Source organism: Ambystoma mexicanum, chromosome 14 (genome assembly GCF_040938575.1).
Source record: "Ambystoma mexicanum isolate Mex_15411 chromosome 14, UKY_AmexF1_1, whole genome shotgun sequence".
Classification (NCBI taxonomy): Eukaryota; Metazoa; Chordata; class Amphibia; order Caudata; family Ambystomatidae; genus Ambystoma; species Ambystoma mexicanum.
In genome coordinates, this window is record NC_090940.1 from 509,846,561 (window position 1) to 509,872,403 (window position 25,843).

The 25,843-nt window shown below is 46.6% G+C and overlaps 1 protein-coding gene across 1 annotated transcript in view; it reads left to right on the top strand.

Moving 5' to 3' along the window:
• ITPK1 (inositol-tetrakisphosphate 1-kinase) overlaps nucleotides 1-25,843 on the top strand; it is an 830,437-nt gene that overhangs the window by 438,406 nt on the left and 366,188 nt on the right. The window lies entirely within an intron of this gene.

Sequence of the window (25,843 nt, forward strand, 5' to 3'; positions counted from 1 at the left end):
CCCCTATTATTCTCCCTCTATCCTGAAACGTCCTCGCAATTGGAAAGGTGACTGACTGTTTGAGTATACCCCCGTGGAAAACCATAGTAAATCCTGCGTGTGCCACGCACCTTTCCTGACCCCTGTCCAATACCAGACAGGCTTACCCCAAGAGATGAGTCTCCTGTAGTGGTACAACATCCGGCTTCAAGCGTTGTAAGTGCTGGAGCACTATGCTTCTCTTCAGTTTGTCATTCATCCCCCTCACATTCCAAGAGAGGCATGTCACCAGATCCCTGCTATCCATATTCGCTTTCTCCATTTTCTAAATCCCGCCACCCACTCTCTCAGAACCCACCGTGAACACATCAACCTTACAACCACCCACCAACTCCCTGCCCAACCCCCAACATTCATCCCTCCCAGCGCCTCCATACTTTACCATGACTGCGCAGTATCTGTCACCATATGAACCACCCAACGTACCCCTGCTTAAATCAACTCGAGTATTACCCCAACTGTAACCTTCCAAGACCCCCAGACCACTAACACCTTAGTCCCCCGCCCCTCTGCCACCCCCACCCTCAATCCTTCCCACCCCCCAAAGCCCCACCGCTTCAGCACTCAGGGCTACAGGTCATTGAGTCATGGCATGTGCCCTGCCTGGAGTTAAACTGTTCCATACTGGCAGGTACACCCCACGCTCTTAATCCCCGAGCCCCTCCCCAAGCCTCCCCTATCTGGACATTGCCCAATTGCTGATCCCCTTCCACTAGGTCCCGCGCCAATCTGCGGAGGCTCCCATCCTCGGCCACTCCAAATCTGTATTCCTTGCTCCTCTTCTTTGATGTTTCCGGTCCGTCCTGGGCGTGTTCCCCTTGGAGGGCGCTACTTCCCTCTTGCCTCGGACGCGGTGCCACTCCGGTTTCCTTTTGCTGGGAACAGAAGCATGTACTTCAGTTGATTGTCTTAATTTTCTCTTGGCCTCCTCAAACGATCTTCTTGCCCATTGCACCTGCAGGGTGTAGTCCGGGAAGATCATTGCATTCACATTATCTGTCTTAATCACCCCCTTCCTCCTGGAGGACGAGGTTCCTGTCCCTATAGTTGAACAGGTTGGCCACCACCGGCCTGGGCGGGGTCCCCAGCAGAGGGGGTCTACCCAGCACCCTATGAGCTCTCTCAATTGTGAAAAGGTTTGTCCCCTTGGTTGGACCACCACTCTGACCCACAAACCGGTCCGTCGCCGGACCTTCTATCTACTCCTGAAGGCCAGTTATCCGGATATTTCCACTCAGGGATTTACCTTCGGCATCTTCCGCTCTCTCCTCCAGGTCTGTGAATTGGCCTGCAGACCTTGAAGCTGCGTGTGTTATGTCTTCACTGTATTCTCGAGTTGGCTGATGACTCTTTCCGACACTGCTGCAAGGTCTGTCCTGAGCAGATGCACTTCCACCCCCATCGGGCCTATCTTCTCTTCCATGCTTTGCCTGGAGACCGTCACCCCCACAGCACTTGCCTCATTGTGGGCTCCTCTTCCCCTTCTGCTGCTTCCCCTCTGGCACAGGTTTGTGTGGCTTTTCCCCTTACCCATTTTTGCGGTTCACCAAGCTCACCCCCTTCCGCCGCAGCCCCAGTCCGTCCCTGTGCAGCTGCCTGATGTGCGCAATTCTGCCCGTGCCCAGTCCTGCCCACCGAGGTGGTCTTCCTAGCAGCCCACAGGCTGTACGGTGTGCCCAGCGCCCCGTGAGCCGGGGCCCTGTCCCTTTGTCCAACTTCCTCCTCTTCAAATGACCTTTTCAAATTCACTGCATCCCCTCCAAGGCTGTGCGCTGGCTATCCCTGGTATGCTTGTTAGCTCCCCAGCTGTCGATACAATGGAGTGCTCCCTGGTTGTCACTTCCAGCGTCTTGTATAGCCTATATCAGGGATAGCTTTACTCTCTGTGCACTTTGTTGTCCCCTGCGAGTGTGAGGTGTATTTATGTCATTTTGACTCCCCTGTGATCAATGGCTCACACCAGTGAACTCTCCTCCTGCGGCTCCCCTTCGTTTCCAAGTATGGTCTTACGGAGCACCTATCCACCTTGCTGTGTCCATACCTTGAGAGCTGTCCGAGTCAGCCGTTGGAATCCCCTCTGCCCTCCCGGGGTGGGGAGAGGGCCTCTCTCCTCCGCGTGTTGATGCAGTCCTCCCTGCCGCCAGCTCTCAAGTACAATTGTCACCATCACCCCGGGTGACTATATGGAAGTGGGGTTCCTTTATATTGGGAGGTGGTCCTTTCACTGTTCCACCTCCCCCCTGGCCCATCCTAGTGCTTCGAATGCATCTCGCCTCAGTCTAAAGCGCTTGGGAAGGGGGCAGCCCTGTCCCACCCCCTAACATTTGTACTGTCCATTTTTCAATGGTGGTAAAAGGCATGCTATCTTTGTTTCGGTGTTTAGGCATTCTTCATAGACTAGAATGCTCTTTTCTTTCAGCTGCTCCTTTGCACTTCCAGACATGATAGCATTCTGCAATGACATAAACAAACTAAGAGTTCAGAGAGCCGCAGTAAAGTGAGTGGGTATCAGTGTGCTGTGCTAAGCACACCGAAAGCTAATTGATTAATATGCCATTTGGGCACTTAATTTATGTATGTAACCTTGCACCATCCTATTGGCAATTTGCAGGGCTAAAGCAATGACTGGTGAAGCTGGCCCTAAAGGCCCTTCAAACTGAGCCCAGAGGAGCAGCAAAGCTGACATTCTGCATCCTCTACTTCCCCTGCACACCCCATACTCCATTCCCTTATTTAGTTTTGGCTGTTAGGTGGCACTCCAGGGCCACCTACAAACCCTAAACTAAGAGTATGTTGGAAAGTGAGGAGTGACACAGAGCATGTGGGTAATGTTTGGCGTTTTACCCACCTATTGACCACACATAGCCATGCTAATCCCATGACCATTCCCACCCACTACTGGCCCCTCTATGCCCAAAACACACCCTCCTTGCATCTCTGAGTTAGCTTGATCATGCAGTAGCATCAAACTATGGACTTGTGGGACTGGCATGGTTATCTCTAATCACTTTTCTTAAAGATAATGCTTAATTGTCACTGTAAAAAGCTCCTAATGTAATACATATCTTTATGTTATGTTACTTTGCATTTATATAGCGCCTTATATACCATTGGTATGGTCTGAAGGCGCTAGTAGGTTGAACGCCCTTGGGAACCGAAGTTCAGGTCAGTAGAGAGAGTAGAAGGAGTCAAAAGGTGCTTGTGAGCACCGGGTATGTGTGCAGCTCATGCGGTATTCGTGTAATAGCTGCATCATAGCGGTAGGTGTGATGGAGAGAGATCAGGTGTATGTGTTCGCTCTGGTAGGATTTATCCAGACCGGATGTGGCTGCGTTAGGCCTGAGGAGAACGCCTGGCTGGGGGGTGTGTAACCAGCAGTGTTTACTTAGAATGATGTGGAGTGAGCGGCGGATGTTGGTATGAGAATAGTTATACCGAATGGTGTCATAGTATCCCTGTGTTCTATTTGAGTGGTGATGTAAAGGCGAGAGTAAGCGTGGTGGTGTGATATGATGAGTTGTATGCTCTTTCAAACGTTCTCTGCATTCCAAACCGTACTACATACGACACGCAAGTCTATGCACTCCAGTCTGTTACATGCACTCCTATCCGCTCCATGCACCCAGTCTGCTCGATACACTCTGGTCTGCTCCGTGCACTCATGGATTCCAGCTCGCCCTGCGCGCTCCAGTCCCCCCTTACGCATGCACCCTTGTCTGCTCTACACATGTACTGTTGTCTGCTCCACTCATGTACCCTTCAGCCACTTGATTTTTAAACACTGTTTCCTTGCATTTAATTAATGTCAAAAAGCATTGGCAGATCCAACCACTTTAGCCCTTCTATAGGCATTAGATATGTATTTCCTGAGTACTGTTATCACATGGCCCAGCTGGTGCCATCTTATGGGCCGGTAGTAGCGTTGTGGCAATGCCTGTCAAATGCCTAACCCATGCCTGCTCAAAGGTCAAAACTGTTGGCTTGGCCAGTGCTTGTTTATGCTGTGCAGTGAGGACTGCATTCCCACTGTAAAATATTGTTTCTGGCTGTACTGCCCTATTCCCTTTTTCGTTTTGGGCGATTAGTGGCAAAGCAAACAATTAACAACGGCAAACGACTGGTCCAAGTACGCATTCTGTGCTGTTTGAATTGTGTTGAATGTAAGTTAGTGCATTACAAAAGGATATGTGCATAACCGAACAGTGTGCAGTGCATGCTCCCTGAGGCAGCAGGAGAAAAAGGTGTGCATTTCATCATAAAGGGTGTGATCTACAGGTGTGGAAGTATTTTTCACTTTCAATCCCAGCTTGCAATACCGAACCCACAATGAACGATACCTGGGCATTAAATTTTTGGGGCCTGGGGAGTCAGGGGTCTGAAGGATGTAATGGAAGAGGTTGAATTAAGGAGTTGTGGGATTCGTCTAAAATTGAAAGAGTATGGGGTCAGGAGGATTGATAGACTACAAGAGTCAATTGTTGATTGACCCTGGGAATATTGATTATAGGGGGCTCCTCAAAGATCTGCCATGGTAAAAAAAAATATCTATGACTGATTTAGCTACAAAAAGAAAAGGTATGCGTAGAGCAGTGAAACAGATAAGGAGACTCCGGTCCTTGGAAAAAAGAAAGGATAAGAAAAGTCAGTCAGACCTATGAAAACTGGTGTAGAAGCACCCAGCATTCACGTCTCCAGCAAAATGCTGAGTGCATGCTACAAGCAGTCTGTAAGAAGGACTCCAGATCTACATGGGAGTTAATCAACAATGGCGGGGTCTTCCGGCATGAGAAGTCTTTGGTTATGGTGGCGGAGAGAGATTGGATTAACCACTACCAGTCCTTGTTCTCTGACCCGGGTGAGGGTCCGGCTATTCCTAAAGTCAGGGGTAGGGGGGGATGGAATTATGCTTTGGATGACCATGATGTAAGCCTTATGATTGGAAAGCTTAGTGCTTCCTGTGCGGCGGGTTCCGATGGGATCTCGAACTATGAATTAAAAAAGAACAAAGACCACTGGCAAGTTTCGTCCTAACAATGTTCAGACAAATCATGACTAACAGATCTATCCCTGAGTCTTGGAAGGAGGCCTTAATCGTGCCCATTTTTAAAAAGGGCGATAGTTTTTAGGATCAGTCCTATCGTCCTATCGCCCTTTTGGATGGAATGGGAAAGCTTTGTGCAAACCTTCTCCTGTGTGATCTGAAAAAATGGGCAGATGGGAGTGGAATTTTAGACCCTAGGAAAACTGGTTTTGTGAGGGGAGTGGGCACATCATTAAACCTCTTCCTATTGAATTTACTAAAGGAAAAGAGCTTGGAGAAAGGATTGACGCTGTTCTTGGTCTTTATGGACCTCAAACAGGCATTTGATAGTGTTCTCAGGAGCGATCTGTGGGCAAAATTGCATTTGTGGGGTTGCTCGGGGGATCTCGTTGAAGCAATTGAAGCACTTTATACCGACACTTCGGTTCGAATTAGGCTGTGTGCAAGGGCAACGTTATCCAGTAAAATCTTCACCTATCGGGGACTGAAACAGGGGTGTGCTCTTGCTCCACTACTGTTTTACCTATACATTTCTGGCTTGGGATTGTCCCAGGTGAATGTTCGTGCCTTTCCACCGACAGTCAATGGAGCCCAGGTACCGTGGATTCTCTTCGCGGATGACCTGGTCTTCCTTGATTGTACTCCCATAAGCCTTCGTCGTCTTTGAGCTTTTGAATTATATCTTAAAAGCAATGGTATGAAAATCAATGCAAGAAAATCTAAGGTTCTCCCGATGAAGAAGGCAAGAAGGGTAAAGAAAGAAATTTACCTGGAGGGTGGGAGGAATTCCATTCTAGACGTTGGACTCAATAGTCTACTTGGGGGTCACTGTCAATAGTAATGCTGATGAGGCTGCTCACTATGCATATCTATGGCAGAGATATGAATAGATTAATAGATAGATTAATTCCCCTGGTTAATCAGGACAGGGTGCTCCACCGGAAGTTTAGTAAATTCACATTATTTCCTTTTGTTACCTTCTACAAACAAAAGGTGGCGCAGATCCTAATTTATGGAGCTGAGGCGGTTCTCCGCCTCTCATGTGATTGCTGGGAGAAATTGAAGGGTCATTTTTGAGGTAAGATACTACGCTTGCCACATGATCTCCCAATGTGTAGAATCAGGTTTGAATTGAGGCTCCAGTCTTTGGAGTCATTGGTAGTTTGGAAGACCATATCACTATTCAGGAAATGTGCCTTAGAGAGCGTTTAGAAACCGTTTAAGATCTTTGCATTGGATAATAGGGTGGTAAAAGGACCATTTGAAGAATGGAGAAATGAGGTGGAAGCCCTCAGGTGGGACAAGGATGTGTCTGTAAATTTGGTACTGTGTAATCCAATCAGTGTGAGAAAAAAGCTGTTGCTCATAGATTGGATTACCACTATGGATCAATGCGGTGGTCTAAAGTCCAAAGAATCACTGTCCGCTGAGTGGGGGAGAGTTAATGAACTACCGAAATGTATGATTTAAATTCCCCTCCCCAAAATATTGTGACCTTCTTTTTAGGTGTCACCTAAATATCTTACACTCAAGAGAGATTTTGTTTAAGAGGGAAATGGCAGTATTGTAAGAGTTCCTGCCATGTGGAAACCCCGGAGCATCTAGAAATGAACTGTGAAGCTCTGACTATGAGTCGAGCACTATATCTAGACGAGACCTTATGGATGAAATCAACCCTGTCAAGAGGGGAATGGCGGAAGTGGATGTTAAGTGGTGATCAGCCTAGGTTGGTTACAGCTGTGATGAAAATGCTTGATGCTGTGCTATCCAATGGGGAGGGTGGGGGAATGGGGACGGAGGGTGGGGCTTAATGGAACTTTGGCTGGTTGATGCTGATTCAAACTGTCTAATTGTCTGATTTCATATGTTATTATTTTGTGAATCAGTGGATTGGATTTTGCTGTAGGTTGTGGTGGGTTTTTTGGAACAAAAATGTTAAAGGTTTATTTTAAGTTAATGATTGTTTTTTACATGTTTGACTTCTTACCAATAAAATATATTTTAAAAAATAAATACATGTTAATTCCTGATAATGGTGCGAGTACCTGGGCTTTGGACCACGATGGCTACTTTCTGATAGCAGCATTCGGTCATATGATGGGCGAGTGCCAGAGCAAGTAAATGATGGTAGCACCCGGGCATTTAATGCCAATAGCTGGCAGATGGTGAATCACCAAGTGAGTAATTACTGTGTGCCCAGAAATCTTCATTTTTCTCGGTTTTCTCCTTCTACATTTCTAGTCTTGTTGCTAAGTGATATATATTTTTAATAGTGTGCATGTGTTTAGACCAAACATTCTAAATAAAGAAAAGAAATTAGCCAACCACAAGAGCATGCCAGAAATGCCATCATATTGATGTAAATGATGAACTAGAAAATGTAAAATGGGTAACGGGGGGGGGGGTCCTTTGGAATAAGGGTAGGCAGATGCAGAAATGTGGTCCAGTTACTCGAGAGGGAGAAGACGCTAAGAGAGACATGCAGCTGGGTCTGCTAAAACTGTTCAGTCAGGAACACTTTAAAACAGTGGCAGTCTTCTGGGCAATCCTGCAGCAGCAGGTGTCTCACTAATTGGAAAGTGATGAATGGCAAGGGGAGAAAGTAGAATGGCGCTATAGACGGGGGGGGGGAGTGAGGTGTTAGGATAGCAAAGGTGTTGACTCCAGAGCTGGAGCTCGAAGCCAGATTTTTGAATCGATGGTAGTGGTGTCTTTGACGTCGGGGTTTAAACGGAAGTGAAGGGGATACACAGATATTTTCTTTAAAATGATGCTTGCTCTTGTCACATGGACCTTCTTCTTGCGACTGGAGGATGTACGGAGATTACTCTAATAAACCCACGGAAACTCACATTTGCTGGGCATACGCCATAGTCCGGTCTGTGTTCATATGTTTCACGCTTTTAAAACTGACTTGATTGTCTGAGTTGTATTTGAATTCCTAGGCGGTGCTGGACCAACGGGCCCATCCACAGAAGCAAGGACTATCCGCAACACTGTCTGCACCCCTTATGTGTTTAGCACAATCTTCCTGAAGTGGAGATCATTCTAAGGGCCAATCTCAGTGCGTCAGTTGTGCGACCTGCTTGGCGTGACTTGCAGAAAACGAGCAGCATTGATGTTTTTTTACTTATTAATGGGGTCGGAGGGTTCTACTCCCCCATAACCACCATTGTCCCCAACAGACCCTCCCCCCTCCTTTCAACACCCTTTTTTGTCCCCGTCTGGTTTTTCCTCCCGTTCCATACCAATCATACATATGAAAGGTTGTTATGGAAATTTGGCAGTAAAACACGGATTACACCTTATTTTTTTTTTTTTTTAACTTTTTTGTTTAGTTTTTCTGACTACATGCCGTCCCAGAGACCCTGCAATCCTCACACGCATGGACGATGCTATGAATTATTTAGAAGCGAGATTTAAAATCCAAATTAATATTCATGGATTTTTGGAAGCTTCTGGAATTTCAGGGTTTTTTTCCTGGCCCTTTTGCCTTTTTTTCCGCATGAAGTAAAGAGAGGAAGAAGCGGGTAGAGTGCTTGTTGGCTGGAAGATCTCCAGGGCGCTGTGCTATAAATTCAAAAACGGTTTCCAGAATTTGTCCAAATGTTGACAAACTGCTCCTCTGGAACACTGAGCGCAGCTAAAATAGAAATAGATTATTCAGACTCCTAATAGCTGCTTTTTTGTGCTGGTTCCTGTCTGGAATATTCCTATACATATCTCAGAGCAGCAGCAAATCCTGGACAGGTCTCTCTCTCTCTGTCTCTCTCAGTCACACACTTTCACACCCAATAACCGATTTTGATGTCGTGTTCATCCTTTCCAGACCATTGCCTGACATTAGTTTTACAGTTTCCCACAAATCCGATGATTTATGAAAGATTGCTGTTTTATTCTGGGCCCTCTGTCTTCAGTCTGTGTTGATGGTTTTGAGTGGTTGAGAGGAAAATGTACAGAGTACCAGAGAGAGCCTATATTCTTGGGGAGTGGCAGACTGGCCTAAGTTATGCAGAAAGGCTGGCCACGTTTTTGTTTAGGACCAATGAAGAAGAATTTGGCCTTGGATGGGTTCAATTTGAGGTAGTTTAATGATGGATGCTGGGATGATTCATCAAAGGAGGAAGTAGGATGAGGGATGCAATTGTTTTTAGGAGATCTGGGTAGAGCGGAGAGTCCAGAGGCAAAGTGTGCATGCTTGAGTGCAGGGAGGCTGTTATGTTAAGATTTCTGTATAGCGCACTATAATAATTGGTTATTTATAACATGCTTAATACCCAGAGGGTTCTAAGCGTGGACCCAGGAATCGAAACCTGTGTTGCATGGCATCGTCTTGTTTTCAAGGCGAGCATGTTGCCCCTGAGTTATCCTCCCAAGACATCCTCCCGGGGGGTATCCTGGCACTGAGAGAGAAAAAAACCTAAGGAAGAGAAATTAACAACCAGAATAGATCCATGATGGAAGAGGAACGGTTTAAGCGATTTCCTAAAAAGTAGGAAATCCTGCGTTAATCTGAGGGAGAGAGGAAGAGAGTTCCACAGGCGGAGAGCAGCCACGAGAAAGCTCAATCACCCAGTGACGCCTTCCTAAACGTGGGACCAGCAAGAGGCCCAAGTTTGCAGAGCGAAGAGAACTAGTAAGAACGTAGGCCGAAATCTTTTCCTGAAGAAAAAGCGTTCTATGCTGATGGAGTTCACGGTGAGTCGGGCAACGGGTCTTCAACTTAATGACACTCGACAAGCAGCCAGTAAAGTTGAATCAAGATAGGTGAGGCTTGGGAGAAACGAGGCAAGCCCATCACCAATCGGGCAGCGGAATTCTGCAAGATCAGGAGCGTGCGAATGTGGAATTTGGGCTGGGCAAGGAGGACCGCTTTGCAGTAATCGAAGACTCCTAAGACTGCCGAAGAAATCACAAGGCCTTACTAATGCTGAGGTAAGAAGGGAATCGCCTTCCTAAGCGTTTTCGCTCAGGAGATTAAGAAGAGTTCATTTTAACACCAAGATTTTGTAGTGAGTCGACAAGCGCTGGCATATTCCCTAAATTTGCGGGCCAGAAGTCCGAGGTCCACACCCGACTATGCATCAGGGGGGCCAATGATCATAACCTCAGACTTTTCTCGCCTTTGAGCTTGAGCCAGTTAGGGCTCATCCAGCTGCTGCTAGATGCAAGACACAATCTCAGGCTGTTGCTGTGGGAGGTGGATTTCATCTGTCGGATTTTGTCTATTTTTTAATTAAAATAGTTGTTGATTATATCACGTTTTTTCCTGCGTTGTTGGCACCACGGGGTCGGTGTGGGTTAGGTATAATGTTTTACTACTTCAAATAGGGAGATAAGCAGGACCCAAGGGGTAACGGACTCCCCTGCTGACAGCATTGATCAGGAATAGTGCAGTTGCCACAACACATCTGGACAGACGGGGAGGTAGTTGCGGAGGCCTAGTTACCTAGCTCCCTACGCACCCAGGGACCTATATTTATTATGACATCATTCGACATTAATACCATACCGCAGAGCTTCAGCAATCCCATGAGATGCTCACCAGTGGGACAAAGCCATGGAAACGGCAGATGTGCATTTTATAAATCCCCCTGACAATAAAATAGTACTGAGGTAGCAGAGTAAAGCTGGAGACCACACCGTGTTTGTATTTACTGCAAAGGGAGAATAGATGAACTGCGAAGAGCTTTCCTGCCATCGCGTTTTTACCTTTTGTGCTCGTCGAAACCAAGGGCAATAGCGGTCAAATACTGAGTGTTTTAATCATGCCTCTAAACCTATGGAAACGACATGGATCGTGTTCTAATCATTTGTACGTGTCCATCGAAGTTAGAAACGGTTCTACAATGGTAGCGCATTGAAGCCGACACCTGTCTCACTCCCTTGCACCATTGTTTTCTGAGAAATTCCCGATGTCTACATGTGGTTAACTCCGCGAGTTAAAACCTATGTGGTTTTAACTCGCGGAGGTCAACTGGCCATCTGGAGCTCGACCTTATGCGGTCCATATGTTGAGCAGGATTGAGTTGGAGAATAAAAGCAACTGGAACATTTTCAGGCCTTTGATATCCTCCGTTTCCAGTTTCTGAGGCAGGCAGTGGTATCTAATATCTGTCAATCCAGGCTCTTGCAGCCAATAAGCGTTCGTCGCCCCTCCCATTAATGTTCAGTCATGGTTTCTCTAACTCCCCACGCCCGCCATCTTGCATTATTGGAAAAACATTATTGGTTGCACAGACCTATTGCCAGTATCTCCGAACACCACATGTGGGAGGATTTCATTGTGGAGGGAACAGTCTCATACATGCCAACATTGTCCATTCCATTTGGGAGAATCTAGTCCAGTCCTGATTTTAACTTTACATTCCGGGACTTGTAGCGCTGGATTTATAATGGGGAACTCCAGGACTACAGATCCCGGAATAAACGGTTCTAACCAGGGCTGGACGAGCATCTCAGAAATGGAATGAATAATATTGGCATGTATGCAACCGCCTAGTACAAGAGCAACAGCCAAACTTGAGACTTTTGGTCCTGCAGCTTTCCGCACTGGCCAGCATCCACTCTCCACATTCTCTGGTAATTGGGCATTTCCTACCTGGCCATGCCTGGCCCAACAGTTTCCGGACCAGACACTTTCTAGTTCTGCTCCCTCAATCACACCGGACTGTGACTCCTTCAGGGTTATTCTCTTTCCCCATTTTATGTAGCATTTGCCTAAAGGATTATCACAGCTTCCAGTCGTACAGTTAAACCAACGTCCTGCATTTTCAGGAATTTGCTTCTATTCCCAGATACCTGTGTGACTGCTTCCGGTAGTGTTTGTTTGCGTGTGTGCTTGCTGATTGACAGTGCATGGTGATGAGTGGGCAGTGATTGTTTTTGGGGCGAGAACACTTTTTATTTCTCCAGTCTTTATTATTTTTTTTATGTTGAACATTTTATTTTAAATCAAGGCAGGTTGACAAGCATACATCATAAATAGTAGCAAAGACCTGTAAACCCCTAAACCCCTCAACTCGGGCCCGTCCTAACCCCCCTCCGTCCACTCCCCTGCCAGGCCTCCACTCTCTGTGCTCTCCTCTCTGCGGCCCCACAGTTTGTGTCCCTTTCGGGTTCCTCCCGGGCTCTCAGGGTCCATCGGGCATTGATAGGCTTATAAGTCACGGCGGGAAATCGCTGGTCATATTCCAGTACCGGGCCCCAAATGTTCTGGAACCGGTGAAGGACCCCGGCCTTTGCCGCCGTCACCTTTTCCACTATCAGTATGTTTCATAGTTTTGTCCACCAATGAGCTAAGCAGGAGCCGTCCGGGGACTTCCAGTGGCGGGCCAGCACCGATTTCCCGGCTAAAAGGCATTGGGTCAACAGTTTCACCCTATTCCCGACGCGTGGGTAGATCGCCGGGACTGGGACCCCCAGCAGAACGGGGCCTGGCTCCAGTGGAATTGTTGCCCCCGTGATCTGTGTAATTGTCCCCAGGCATTGTCTCCAAAATCGCTGGATTTTTGGGCACGCCCACCACATGTGGAAAAAGGAGCCTGGGTGGCCACATCCTCTCCAGCAGGAGGGGTCCACCCTGGGATTCATTTGATGGAGCCTAAGAGGGGGGGTAGTACCACCTCACCATGATCTTATATGCACATTCCCTATTGGTGACACAGGAGAACGAGGAGTGTGCTCGGGTCCAAATGTCTACCCATGTTTGGTCTTCTATCGGGTGCCCCAGGTCGGCTTCCCACTGGGCCATGCAGCGGGTTCTCTCAACCAGGAAATCGCCCAAAAAGCGTCTGTAAAAGGTAGCTATCCTACCTTGAGATGGGGGGTCCTTGAGTGATAGTTCCAGTGAAGTCGGGGCGCGCGTTGCTGCTTGTAGGATTTGGGGCTGTGAGCACCAGTGGCTCAGCTGTATGTAGGTAAATCTGTCCTTTTCCTGAAGTTGGAACTTCTCCTTGCATCGTTCGAACGTGCATGGCGCGTTCCCCTCGTACATCTGCACCAGGGTCTCAAGGCCTCCCTTTATCCAGCGTTGAAAATTGCACGGGTTTGATCCGGTGAGAAAGCTGGATTGTGGAAAATCGGCAATTGCGGGTTCAGGCCTCTTGGGACACCCTTCCGTTTTAGTGTCCAGTCCCAGACACTCAGGGTGTGTTTGGTTGCCCGCAGGAGGTCTCCCCAATGTGTCCTGAGGGGGACGGGATGTGTGGCAGGAATCGCAGGGGTAGGGGCAGCCGTGACTGTTCCAGTTCTACCCATCTAGGGCGTTTTTTGAGTGTTTGCCATGCGTGAACGTGTGCCAATTGGGCCGCCACTCTGTAGACCTGAAGTCCGGGACTCCGAGCCCTCCCATTTTGGAGGCCCCCAGTAGAGTTTTGTAAGGAATTCTAGGTTTTTTACCCCTCCATATGAACTTCACCATTTTCTTCTGCAGGTCTCGAAGGGCTGGTGCGGGGATTGCCACTGGGAGGGAGGAGCAGGCATCGAGAAACCTCGGGAGAAGGTTCATTTTGCAGGCTGTTATTCGCCCCATTAAGGAGATTTCCTGGGTCGTCCAACGTCTCAGGTCTCCCTCCAGTTCTTTAAATAGCCGGGGAAAGTTCGTCTGGTACGTTTATTTTGGGTCCGCCGGGCTGTAGACCCCCAAGCAGGGGATGGCTCTGTTTTCGCACTTGATAGAGCTCTTCTTGGTCAGTGTCTCCCGCTCCTCCGGGGCGAGGCCAATGCTCAAGGCTGTTGATTTAGCCAAGTTAACTGAAAAGCCGGATACCTCACCGTAGCTGCTTATTTCTGCCAGGGCATGCTTCAGGGAGGAGCGGGGTTCTGAGATCGTTAACAGGACATCGTCAGCATATAAGGCGATTTTGTGTTGGGAGGGGCCGACCTGCAGGCATGTGATCTGGGTGTTTTGTCTTATTTGCTGAGCAAAGGGCTCCATGGTAAGTGCAAAAAGCAGAGGTGATAGTGGGCAGCCCTGCCTCGTACCACAGGACAGCTAGATCGGAGCCCAGATGGATCCGTTGGTCCTCAGAAATGTTTTGGGTCGTTTGTAGTTGGCCAGGATAATTGTCTGAAAAGCTGTTCCAAAGCCAAAGGCCGCCATGGTGCGTTTCATGAATGGCCAGTCCACCTTGTCAAATGCCTTGGTGGCATCTAGTGCCATCAATACTAGTTTTGGGGATTTTCGGGTGGCGATGTCCACCAAGTTTAGAGTTCTCCGGATATTGTCCCCTGCCGACCAATTTAGGATGAAGCCTGCTTGGTCTGGCTGGATTATCTCCGGTAGGATGCGACCCAGACGATTCGCAAGGACTTTGGAATATAGGTTTGCATCTATGTTCAATAGTGCTATAGGTCTGTAGGAGGTTAGGTCTCTCAGGTCTTTCCCTGGCTTGGGTAGAAGAACAGTGGTTGATTCCTGCATCGAGGGGGTTACTGAGCCAGAATCTCTGAAGGACTTGAAGAGAGTTACTAAGGGGGGGTTAGCTGGTGCTTAAATAATTTGTAGTACCTTGTCGAGAATCTATCTGTGCCTGGGGCCCGTGTCTTGTGCGATTTGATGGCTTCCTCAACCTCTTCTGTGATCAGTGCCTCCAGAGATTCCCTTGCCGAGGTGGAGAGTTGGGGCAGTGCTGCGCTCTGCAGGTATTCCTTCTGTTTGAGCCGGTCTCGTGGAGTAGCCGTCATGACCTGCGTTAAGTGGGCTACCGCCAGTTGCTGTTTATTAGAATCTGAATATTGGACAGCTCCCTGGGGGTCGCGCAGGCCGGAGATGGTGTTAGTTCGTTTTATTTTGGCCAGTTTGGCTACCAAGAATTTGTTTGCCTTATTATTCTTTGCGTAGTAGGATTGTTTGGCCTTGGCCATTAATTGTGCGGTCTGTTCCGCGTAGTGGGCCTCCAGCTTCTTTCTGGCCATGCATAGGGCTCGCTGCGTTTTGGGGGTCCAGCCTTTTTCTTTGTGGATCTCCTCTGCCGCTTTCAGTTCTTCCTCCAAGGTTATCCTGGTCTGCCGCCTGTTCCGATGATAGGCTACTCCCTGTGCAATCAGGACGCCTCTGATCACTGCCTTCATGGCGTCCCAGTTATTCGCTGGGGAGGTATCCGAAGCTGAGTTTTCTTCAAGAAAATCCTTGATCGCCTTCGCAATTCTGTCTCTCACCGACATGTCATTGAGGATCGGGTCATATAATGACCATTTACGGGGAGCGTTAGGGGTGGGGTTCTGGGCCCGGATCTCTATGATCACTGGAGCGTGGTCAGATAAAATTCTTGAACCAATTGACACTTCTTTGACGAAGGCGAGAGTTTGTGGGGACGCCAGGAGGAGGTTGATCCGTGAAAAGGTTCGGTGGACGTAGGAGTGAAAAGAATAGTCTATTTCAGTGGGGTGTAGGACCCGCCATGAGTCCACTACTTCCAGGGATCTGAATAGGTGTAGGAGGCTCAGAGCCTGGGTGAAGTCGTTCGGGGTCGGAGGGTGCGACTTATCTCTTATCGGGTCTGGTACTCCGTTAAAGTCCCCTACTATTATCACCTGGCCTTCTATGAAGCGTGAAAGAGACGTGCTCAAAGAGTCGTAAAAGTTTGATTGGCCAGAGTTAGGCGCATATACGGAGACAAAGGTATATAAGTCACCAAGGAGGAGGCATTTGACTGCTGTGAACCGGCCTACTGGGCATGTTTTAGTGTCCAGGATTTGAGGATGTAGGTCTCCTCCTGAAGAGGATTGCAGTGCCCCCTTTTTTAGACTCTCCTGAGGCGAAGAATTGGAGTGGATACATCCGGGAGCAGAGACGCCCAAAGTCTGCTCGTAGCAGGTGGGTCTCCTGCAGCATGGCCACCGCGGCCACCTCATCTTGGAGTTTTTGCAGGATATTCTTCCGTTTGGCGGGCGAGTTCAGCCCATTGACATTGAGGGAGAGGAGTCTTGGGTTTTGGTGGTCTGGGGCCAGATTCCCCCCCCCCCCCCGTTGACTGGATTTGGGGGAAGGGTCGATGGCGCCTGGGTCAACCGCCATCGCTTGTGAGAGATAAGAAGGGGTCAGCCTGCACTTGGGATTTTAACACGAGCCCCCAACGGGGGGCCGTAACTTTAACCAGCGGGTGGGCCGACATTGTGTGAGTGGCCCCACCCTTGGCCAACGGGGCCAACAAGCAATACAGTACTGTGAATTTCCAAGGACTCAGAGTTGGAACGTCTCTTGGAACGGGCATGAGCCGTGGATATTGCCTGCCGCTGCAGTTAATGGCGCATGTTCCTTACCCCGAAGATGACGGTTCCTTGCGGGGCAGGATCAAGCGGTTGGTGAGAAAGGTGTGGTGAGCGCCTATATCTGCGCCTATATCTTCAGTTATATCTTCCGGTTGTTCCGCTGCACCTTTGACCATAATGGCCGCCTTGGCTTCGGGGGGAGGGGGGCCGGGTCTGGGTCTCCAGTTGGCTCTGAGTTTGGTGAGGCGGATTCTCTAGGTGCGGTTGGGTGCATGATTTTATTCGCATCTTCCAGGTGACTGATACGTTGCATCACGCCTTTGAATGAGAACTGCAAGGCCGTTGGAAATAGCCATCGGTCACGTACCTTTTGGTCTTGGAGAAAGAGTGCCAGGGGTCGGAGCGCTCTTCTTTTCTGGAGGGTGAGCATTGAGAGATCTTGATAAATTTGGAGCGGAGAGCCCTGGAAAGAGAGTTTGTCCCCGGTACGGCTGATCGCCGTGATGGCCTCCTTAGTAGAGAAGAAATGGACCCTGGTGATGACATCTGGGGGGAGATCCGAGTCTATTCCCTGGCGTGGGCGCAGTCTATGGGTGTGGTCTAATACGAGGTGGGCTTCATCGAGATCTGGGAGCAAGGACCGAAGGAAGTCTCCGACGTATTCCGCCAAGTTTTTGTCGGGTACAGAGGAGGGAATTCCTCAGATCCGGAGGTTGTTCCGACGGGCCCTGTTTTCGAGGTCCTCTTGTTTATACTCTAGGATCTCGTATTTATCTTGTCGGGCTCTGATTGAGCGCTGCACCGCCTCTAGTGCGGTCGTATGTTCCAGTGAGCGATCTTCGACCTCGCCCAGCCTCTGCTCCGCCTCAGTCACCCTCTGATCGGTCTGTTCCACTTTGGTGGAGAGTTCTGCTAGGTATGAGCGGAATTCGGACTTGATGTCCGCCATAAAAGCCACTAGGTCTCCCTTGGTAGCAAGGGCTTCTTCTCCTCCACAGGGTGTTTGCGGGGTAAGATTGGGAGGGTCCTGTTCCTTACCCTTTTCTGTCGTCGAGAACATAGTAGCTATGTCCGAGTTTTTGCCGGCCTTCGTTTGTTTCGTCATGGCAGCTGCGGCGGAGGTTCTGCAGGCAATGAGGTTGGGCAGGGATGTGGGGCGGGGCGCCCCAGGAAACCCATGGGAGGCAGGTCGCGGCGAGGTCGTTGGCTTAGACCGGCGATTTTGTTATACAGCCAGGGGGGATCTTATGTGGGGCGCGTGGTCTTAGGGTTCTCCCAGTCCACAGGTGTGGGTCTGCAGCTGAGGTTACCGCCCGCTGAAGCGGGGTCCTGGTGTCTTCCGGCGGAGTAGGCTGGTGGGGGAGGCCTGGGTTGTCTGTGTCCAGAGTCTTTGTTTTTCGGTGCCCTGCAGGGCTGGTGCAGGCGGCTCTCGCCCCGCCGGCTCCAAGATGCTTATGGAGTGCGGGCTCGCCGCGGGCTCCGCCGCTGCGCGTCACGCTTGGGCGCCGGGGTTCCTCCCGCCGGCTAGAGCTCCGCTGGCCCCCTCACCGTTATGTTAGATCTGGGTCGCATTGTGCATCCGGCTCCGGGCTGCAGGCTGTACTCAGGCTCTCCTCTGTTTCGAGTCCTGAGTCAGCGTAAGATCTGCCTCCATTTCCTGGCTGCATCTGAGCCCGTAGGTGCGGCCGCCATCTTGCTTGATCCGAGGGGAGCAGGGCGTTATGTTTCAGACGACGAATTCGGGCGTAGAGCTTCTTTGCAAGTTCATCTTCGGACCGCTTGCGCTCTGGCGGTTCTGCTCCTTATTGCTAATGTCGGCGAGTCATTTCAGCCAAGGGAACCGCATGAATTTTGCTGCAGCAGCGTGTGATCCACGGGCGGCTTCAGCGGAGCGACCACATCGCTGGCGCTCCAAGCCACGCCCCCCTTCTCCAGTCTTTATTGGCCACAATATCTGGTACATTTGCCCAAGTTGTCCTCCTTAGTTTCCTCTATGGCTAATAGCATTCCCTTGTCCTCCAGCTAAAATATCCTGGCATTGTCAAATGAAAACAATTTGCCAAGATTTCTCCCTTTTTTCCATGAATGTCATAACCTGCTCTGGATTAGACTTTGGCAGGGTTTTCTGTATGGGAGTGCCAGGATGCTTGCTGCAATGGCTGGAACTTATCCAGAATGTCTATGCCCAGTCGCTGCCTGGTGTCGCTGCACATGAGCTCTGAACCCCTCACAGAATTGCACTGGATATCAGTGAACAATGTGAGAAACCTGGTTTTATAGTTCTTGATTAAAGACCATAACAATAATGAAACTTAAACCATACTGTATCTCGAGCGATATAGCATAAATGGGTACTGGAGAGGTAAGTTTTGATTTTCGAGTAAATACACAAGTAATGGGAAGAATAACTGATTGCGTAATTTACATGAGCAGTCCGATCTAGTCAACGATCAAAAAAGACTCCAGCAATTTTTGTTCATGGCACTATCGAAAGTAGCGCTTTATGTATAATGAATTGTAGTTGATAGTTCTCAAGTTTACTTATGTTGTGTTTCGTGCCTATAATAATCGGTTTTGGTTTGAAGGAGGATTTCTGAAGTGCTACTCCCCAAAGGCATCTAAGCACCAAGCAATAAGGACCAGTGTGAGCAGGACTGAGATTGATAGAAGATTCCAGAAGAGTAGGGTTTTATTTTCCTGCAAAATTTCAACAAGTTGTTACTCGCCCAATATCCTCAGGGTGCTCATTCCAACAAGCAAAAGGATTTGCCCATCCCTCTGGCCCATTTAAACACGGTTCGTAATCAGAAATGTATTCGCTTAGCAGAAGGAGCGACGTTGACAAAACCACGCAAATGTAACTCTACGGTAGCAGGGGATAGGCCCATGCAATGCATTAAAAACCAGAGCCAAGGCCTTAAAAGTGCCTCTGGCTGGGATAGGGAGCCAATGCAGTGTTCTCAATATAGGAGTAAAGTGAGCATGACGAGGAGCATTAGTGACAGTTCAGAATGACAAAGAGGTTCATTAACATACGAAGGAGCCCCGAGGAATAGGGCATTGCAGTAATCCAATTTACATCAATCATGGATCTGGCAATGATTGCACAATCCTTTTCATACAGAAAAGGTCTAATTTGTCTAGCTTGCATCAGATGGTAGTTTGATAAAAGAAGCAATCGCTTTTGTTTTGGTTTTCATGGTGAGTGATGGATCAAAAAGTAAGCTCAAGGATTTCACAGGACTTGAAGTTGAATCTTGTGATTATGAATTGGCCAGTTTTGCTAAATGTTTAATAGCCAGCAATGAGCCTGCAGACTAGATAGAAGTAAGAATTACATTTTTTCCTGCTTGACAAAAGCCAGTTACTTCTATTTTTCGATGGCCTCAAAAAGTTGTTTTACGTAAATAAAATCATGAGTGTATGTTCGATAATAATCTGGATGTCATCAGAATAATTCAGTAAGAGAACCTGTTGGCTAACCAAAAGATAATGCAGGGGCTTCATGTATAATTTAAATAAAAGTAGCGATAGGTGGGATCCCAGAGGCACGCCGCAATCAACATGCGTCTCGGAGGAGTGAAGACTCAATTTTGACTTTGGATGTTCTGCCTGACAAGAAGGAAGCCATATGCTAGCCGTAGAGGATGAGGCTATTCTTGGTCCGGGTGAGGAGAAGATGGTCATTAATCACATCCAAGGCTGCCGAAAGACCTAATAACATCACCAGGCCAGGATTTCTTTAACATATAACATGGCAGTCTCGATACCTGGGTACAGACGAAAGCCATATTGATTCCTCCAAATTGGCAGTTGTATCCTCCAGTTGGAGCATGGCCACTTGGACCATAAACTTTAAAAGAAATGGAACATTTGTAATGGGATGATAGTTGGTGGCTCTAGTAGGAATCGGATCCAGTGATGGCTTTCTCAACAGTTGAGTAATTCAAGGTGATTATAAGTAAAATGGCACAGTGCCTTGACTAAATAATGGTTTACTATATGATTGATAACAGGAATTAGGCTGACATTTTCCCTAATCGGGCTGGAGGAGCAAGAATTGTCCGTGCAGTTCATTTATTAAGAATATTTTTGTAAAATATTCTCTCCACAGGGGACAATGGTTTGATCAGTAGCTGCTCCAAAAGAAGATGAAAATGGGCTTGGTGCAGCCAAAGTTAGATTTAATTAGTCATGATGGACTAATGTATCAAATTGATTGTTCCGGAAAAAAAGCTGCAGGCTATTAAACCAGTCAGTAGACAGATCTACCACTTTTAGTGGGTTCTTAGGTTGGGAGAATTGTTTGAGAAGACTAGGTAAGATTTTTTTTAGAAACAACAAGGCTTTTCTTTCTATTGTGTCCATGCAAGGACAGTAGAAGGGGGAAGTTGACTGAGGTCGTTCCTCCATTTACGTATAGAGTTCTTAGATTCGTTTGCAATTTACATAGAGCCTCAGAATACCAAGAGTGTTTAAACTTGTGGGGACGCAACACCTTGATTTCAAAGTGGGCTACAAATAGTTTTTCTTTTTAGGTGTTGTATGAGTCAGTCAATAGATGAATATCTGCATTATGGTAGAGTGGCAAATGTATCCTTTAGCAGTGGAGCCAAGACTGTGTGGCAAAGCTTTACATAATCCCTGAATGAAATCATTTTATTTAGTCCCAACATGATATTGTCAGTGGGAGAGAGAGGCTGCGAGAGCTGTTTGTTTACTCAGGAGGAAAATATCTCTGAAGTATTAGCTGGATATAATGCTTGGTCAAATTAATTGAAAGGCAAGATAGAAAGGAAGTACAAGGGAGATCAAGGAAAGAACAGAGTAACTTAGAGTGGAGGAACTATTAAGTAGGCCTTACGATGGGAGGAAAGGAAAGGAAAGAAATCAGAAAACCTGGATACATGAAGAAACTGGGGAAGGAGATAGAATGCAGAAAAAAGATGAAACGGAAACAAGAAATGGGAAGGGAGAGAAATGCAGATTTCAGTCCCCTAGCATTTTCCTGTTCTAAATAAAATGGGGGAATATATTGTGGAAATATATGGGAGGCAAGAAATGTGGCAAGAAGAGCGATGGACTGGAAATAATGGGACAGACTATAAAAAATAAAAAAACTATGTAGATTAATCCAGAAAATAGAAGTTCGGAAAAGAGAATGGCAAAGGTGTTCCATAATAATGTAGGGGTGACACCCACATATTATAAAGAATAAAATACCCCAGAATGCAAAAAATATATTGCAAGTCAGCTCCGAGGTTTGTGTCCTTATAAATGCAGTCATGCCTCTGTGATCAGATCTCCATGGTCAGTTGCAATATTTTTTAGAATGTACTGTTTAGTGTGCTCTATCAGAAATATTGGACTACGAAGAGGTGACTCACAGTAACACAAGGAGCTGGGAGAAGGCATAGACCACAACACTACCGCTTGCTCCCTAGGTGTGTATTAAGAATGCTTATAATAAGTAAAAACATGTATGTTCTTCATCACTATTGCAGTCTATTCCTGTCACAAACATACAAGGGTTGAAGTTAATATATTTTAAGTTCTTTTTTTAAAAAAAATTATAAAGATACATCTTAAAGCATATAAAGGAAATGTATGAGAAAATGAAGAAACATGTCACAATAAGTGCACATTGATTCACTATATTAATATAAGTAAATCAGTGAAACAGAAAAAATGCATGCAAACATTTAGGTCATAGATTAGAATAAAGTGATATATAAGATGCTGCTATATATTAATAGGTGTTTGAGTTCAAATGTAGTAGTCATTCCAAAACAGTTGAGAACATTTGTTGTAATCTGATAGCTAAAAAAGGCTAGTAGTGAGTCTTAAAGTTTTCCATAAATGTTTTTTAGGATAACAGAAACAAAAATATTATGTTTCTATAGTTGCTATTTAGCATGACAAAAGCTAGAGCATGATGTCAATGATTTGAAAATGTTTCGGCGTGTATGTTGATGAAAAGGCCTTCTTCAGGGCACTTTTCATTTCATGCTTGTATGGGCACTGAATGAATTCTATGTTGATGATTTCACATTAACACAGGAGCGCCTGAATATATTAATAAATAAAAGGGAAATGTCTACAAAAGAAAAAGGAGATTTTGATATTCAGTAAGGAGACAAAATAATGCTTCAAAGATTGTTAAAGGGTTCGATTTGCAGAGAACTTTAATGGAGATTATCTTTATAAGCACATTTAAGTAATCAAATTTGGTGTCTTCTATGATCACTGGAAAGCATATTGTCAAATTTTTCCCAATATACTAATTTTGGAAATGCATTGGGTGGACCAGTATTTTTTCCCTTTTGAAACATCGACTTATTTCTAAAATTCTCAAACTTCAACATTTTACATAGTGGAATATCATGAATTTCAATGCTTTATTTCGACATACAATGCCATAGCACAAGTAACCTCACATCTCAATTAATTAAATCATGAAAGAATTATTTAAAAAAACACAGATGATGATACACAGTGAAATCAATGGCAGCTGCAATCAAATGTCCATGATGGCAATATCAATACATCTTTATGGAATGCATAACCCAAACACACCAAGTAAATGCAGTGTACAGAACCCTACAACCGAGTCACTGCCTCCTAATCACAGCACTATGATGCTTACTTGATCACTCAGAGTTCTGGTCAAGCCGGGCCATATCTTCAAGAATGTAATGCCACAGATTTAAGGTGCCTTTTTCTGTTTTATCCTCCAGTCCCACACAAGATATTTACAAGTTGAATGCACTGCTAAAGCATCACTGGAATTGGTACATGTTGACATGGCCTATAGGATCATGCAGATTCCTCAAACTAAGCCAAGGCCTTAAGCAGCGCTTCCTTGCTATCAAATTGATGGGACATATCAGAAGGAAGTGAACCAGAGTTTCACTGGAACGACCACAAAGTGGGGCATAGCGATGACACAACATTGTTACATTCATTACGAAGGCTAGCAATCGGGAGAATGCCTATGCAAAATTTAATATACAATGCTCTTTTGTATTTTGGGTTCACATAATCCAAGAACTCCTCGTATACCTGATTCAACTTCACATTCCAATAGCGAATCAGGAGCGATGATCCTTGTACCATAGTGCTAATGTCACAATAAACTTTAAGCAAGAAAGTAAACTTAACCACTACCTTAGATGATCTAGTCATGTTACTCTGCTCAGTCTTCTACTCCCCCAATCCCAAGTTAAACCATTCTTCCATAATGTGGGAAAACCATGGGTATCGGGTAATTATCCCCACCAAAAATATTGCTCTATATATGGTCATTGGAACGGCCATAGGCAATATTGTTTGTGGGGGATATTTGGGGTTTTTGAGAGCGGGGATTGCAGGGGTGTCCCCTACAGGTTCCATGCCTTAATATCACCGCAAAAATATGGCAATATTTTTGTATGGTGATATTCTTGTGGGGATATTAACACATGGAACTAAACCATGGTAGTGACAGCCCCCCTTCCTGGGACATGCCATCCAACACTGCTTCTTTAGACTTAATCAAGGAATAATTCAACCCTAGGCGAACCCAGTAATATACTGCCCGCATACGGCAGATTGATTTGGTGCCTTTCATCCCTGTATCTAAGAGTACAGGCAAGTTAGGCGCAGCATAAGGCAATCCAAGAATGTTCTTCAGATACTTGCTTCCCCCAATGGATAAGGCAACACAGCATATTTGCCCCATATCTCTGCCACATAAATTAAAGCCTGCCTAGCTTGGGCTTCATAGGTCTCTAGGGAAACGCAAACTGCACCGTTAACAATGTTCCTTAGTAAACCTTGAAAGAGCGCAGCTCTATCTTGCTAACATGACCTTTGCTTTAGCCTGGTGCATATTCCAGCTACAAGACGACATACCCTCACACCTAGATAATTATATTGGTGAACCTGCTCAATGGGACCCTCATCTAACTCTAACCTCTGAGCTATGAGTTTCCTTTTCCTTACAGCACTAAACACCATAGATATCGTCTTCAAGATGTTAACAAACAAGCCATTTCTATTGAAAAAGTTTGCAAACTTATTTAATTACTTACAGACGCCCACAGGTGTTAAAGACAGTAAAACGGCATCATCAGCAAACATTAATATGGGAATATTGTCTCCTGCCAACCTAGGGGCATCTCAGTGTAATCCTAGCAATTCTGTAATAATTCCATGAATGAAAATACAAAATAACTTGGCAGCCAGTACGCATCCCTGACTGACTCCCTTCTCAATCTGGATGGATCGGCTGGTGCTTCCATCAGGGCCCCATCGTACGATGGCTGCATTATCAAAGTATACGTTATGGATGTCTACTAACAGGTGCTATATTTAATCCACGAAGGACGTCCCAAAGTCGACTCCTTGTACTGTATTGAATGCTGTCCAAAGATCGACGTTCCTCTGTGCTTTGATGAATCCGCTTATCCCTGTGAAAGATATGAGGGGTACGTACGCCAGGCTGATGTTATGCACCGTGCCGATACTTGGTGTCACAATAAACCCAGTGTTTTACCAGCACAGAGGTGATTAAAAGGCTACCTAACAAAAACACATTCTGTTGTCCTTTAATAGTGTAATGATGCAAAAGAAAAATATATATTGCAAAAATAGCTTATTTCAGTCCCCAACATTTTGAAACGGTCTAAAAACTTCAATTTGGCAAAATGCCACGTTTTAAACCCGTGGGCAGTGCCCAGTCTCAGGGGAAAGGCATCAGGAAGCAGTTTGCTTCTTCTTAAACAGGACTAGATGTAGTTTTTACAAAATGTGTCTAAAGATGTATTCTTCTTCATTAATCCTGAACGAGAACCTCATCAGTTCACCCAAACATAGGGCCTCATTACGAGTCTGACGGTAACCCGCCAGTGCTGCTGGCAAGTTGCCGCTGGAATCGTAGCATTTTTCTGGCGTCTGATATCCTGGTGCGACTGGGACATTACAAGTCCCAGTGAATCGGGATGTTAGGTGCTGAAAAATGTTGTTTCAGATTCCCATGGAGTCCCGGGAGATGGAAGCACCAGCACTGTTTTAATGCTGCCGGTGCTTCTGTGACAAGTCTGCCTACCGCGACCATTGTGGCCGGCAGTTCAGACCTGCCGGGTGCAATGGCCCCTGCAGGCAGACTAGTACTGTGGCGGTCCGGAAAGGGTGCGGGAAAGGGTGCCGGTACGTTGTTACCAGCACCCTTATTTCCGGACCGCCACACTTGTAATGAGGCCCATAGCCTGCTTTGTAACCAGACATCAGTGTCTAGACTCCGCCTGAATGCTTCAGTCATTGCAGTTCTGATGAGCCTCATTCTCTTTGCCTTACCTTGAAAAGGGACCCCAAATAATTAGATCTTTGAGTTGTCAGGTTGCCATATTAATACATTGAGATATGTTTCGACCTTCATTTCTACAATGAGCATTGTGCTAACTTATGAGCCCAGCTGCTGTGTTTTTGATATTGCTCTTACTGGTATTCACAGGTCTACCTAGTATGCCAAGAGGGTAGGAGTGTCTACCATTGTAGTTCCTCAGGGTG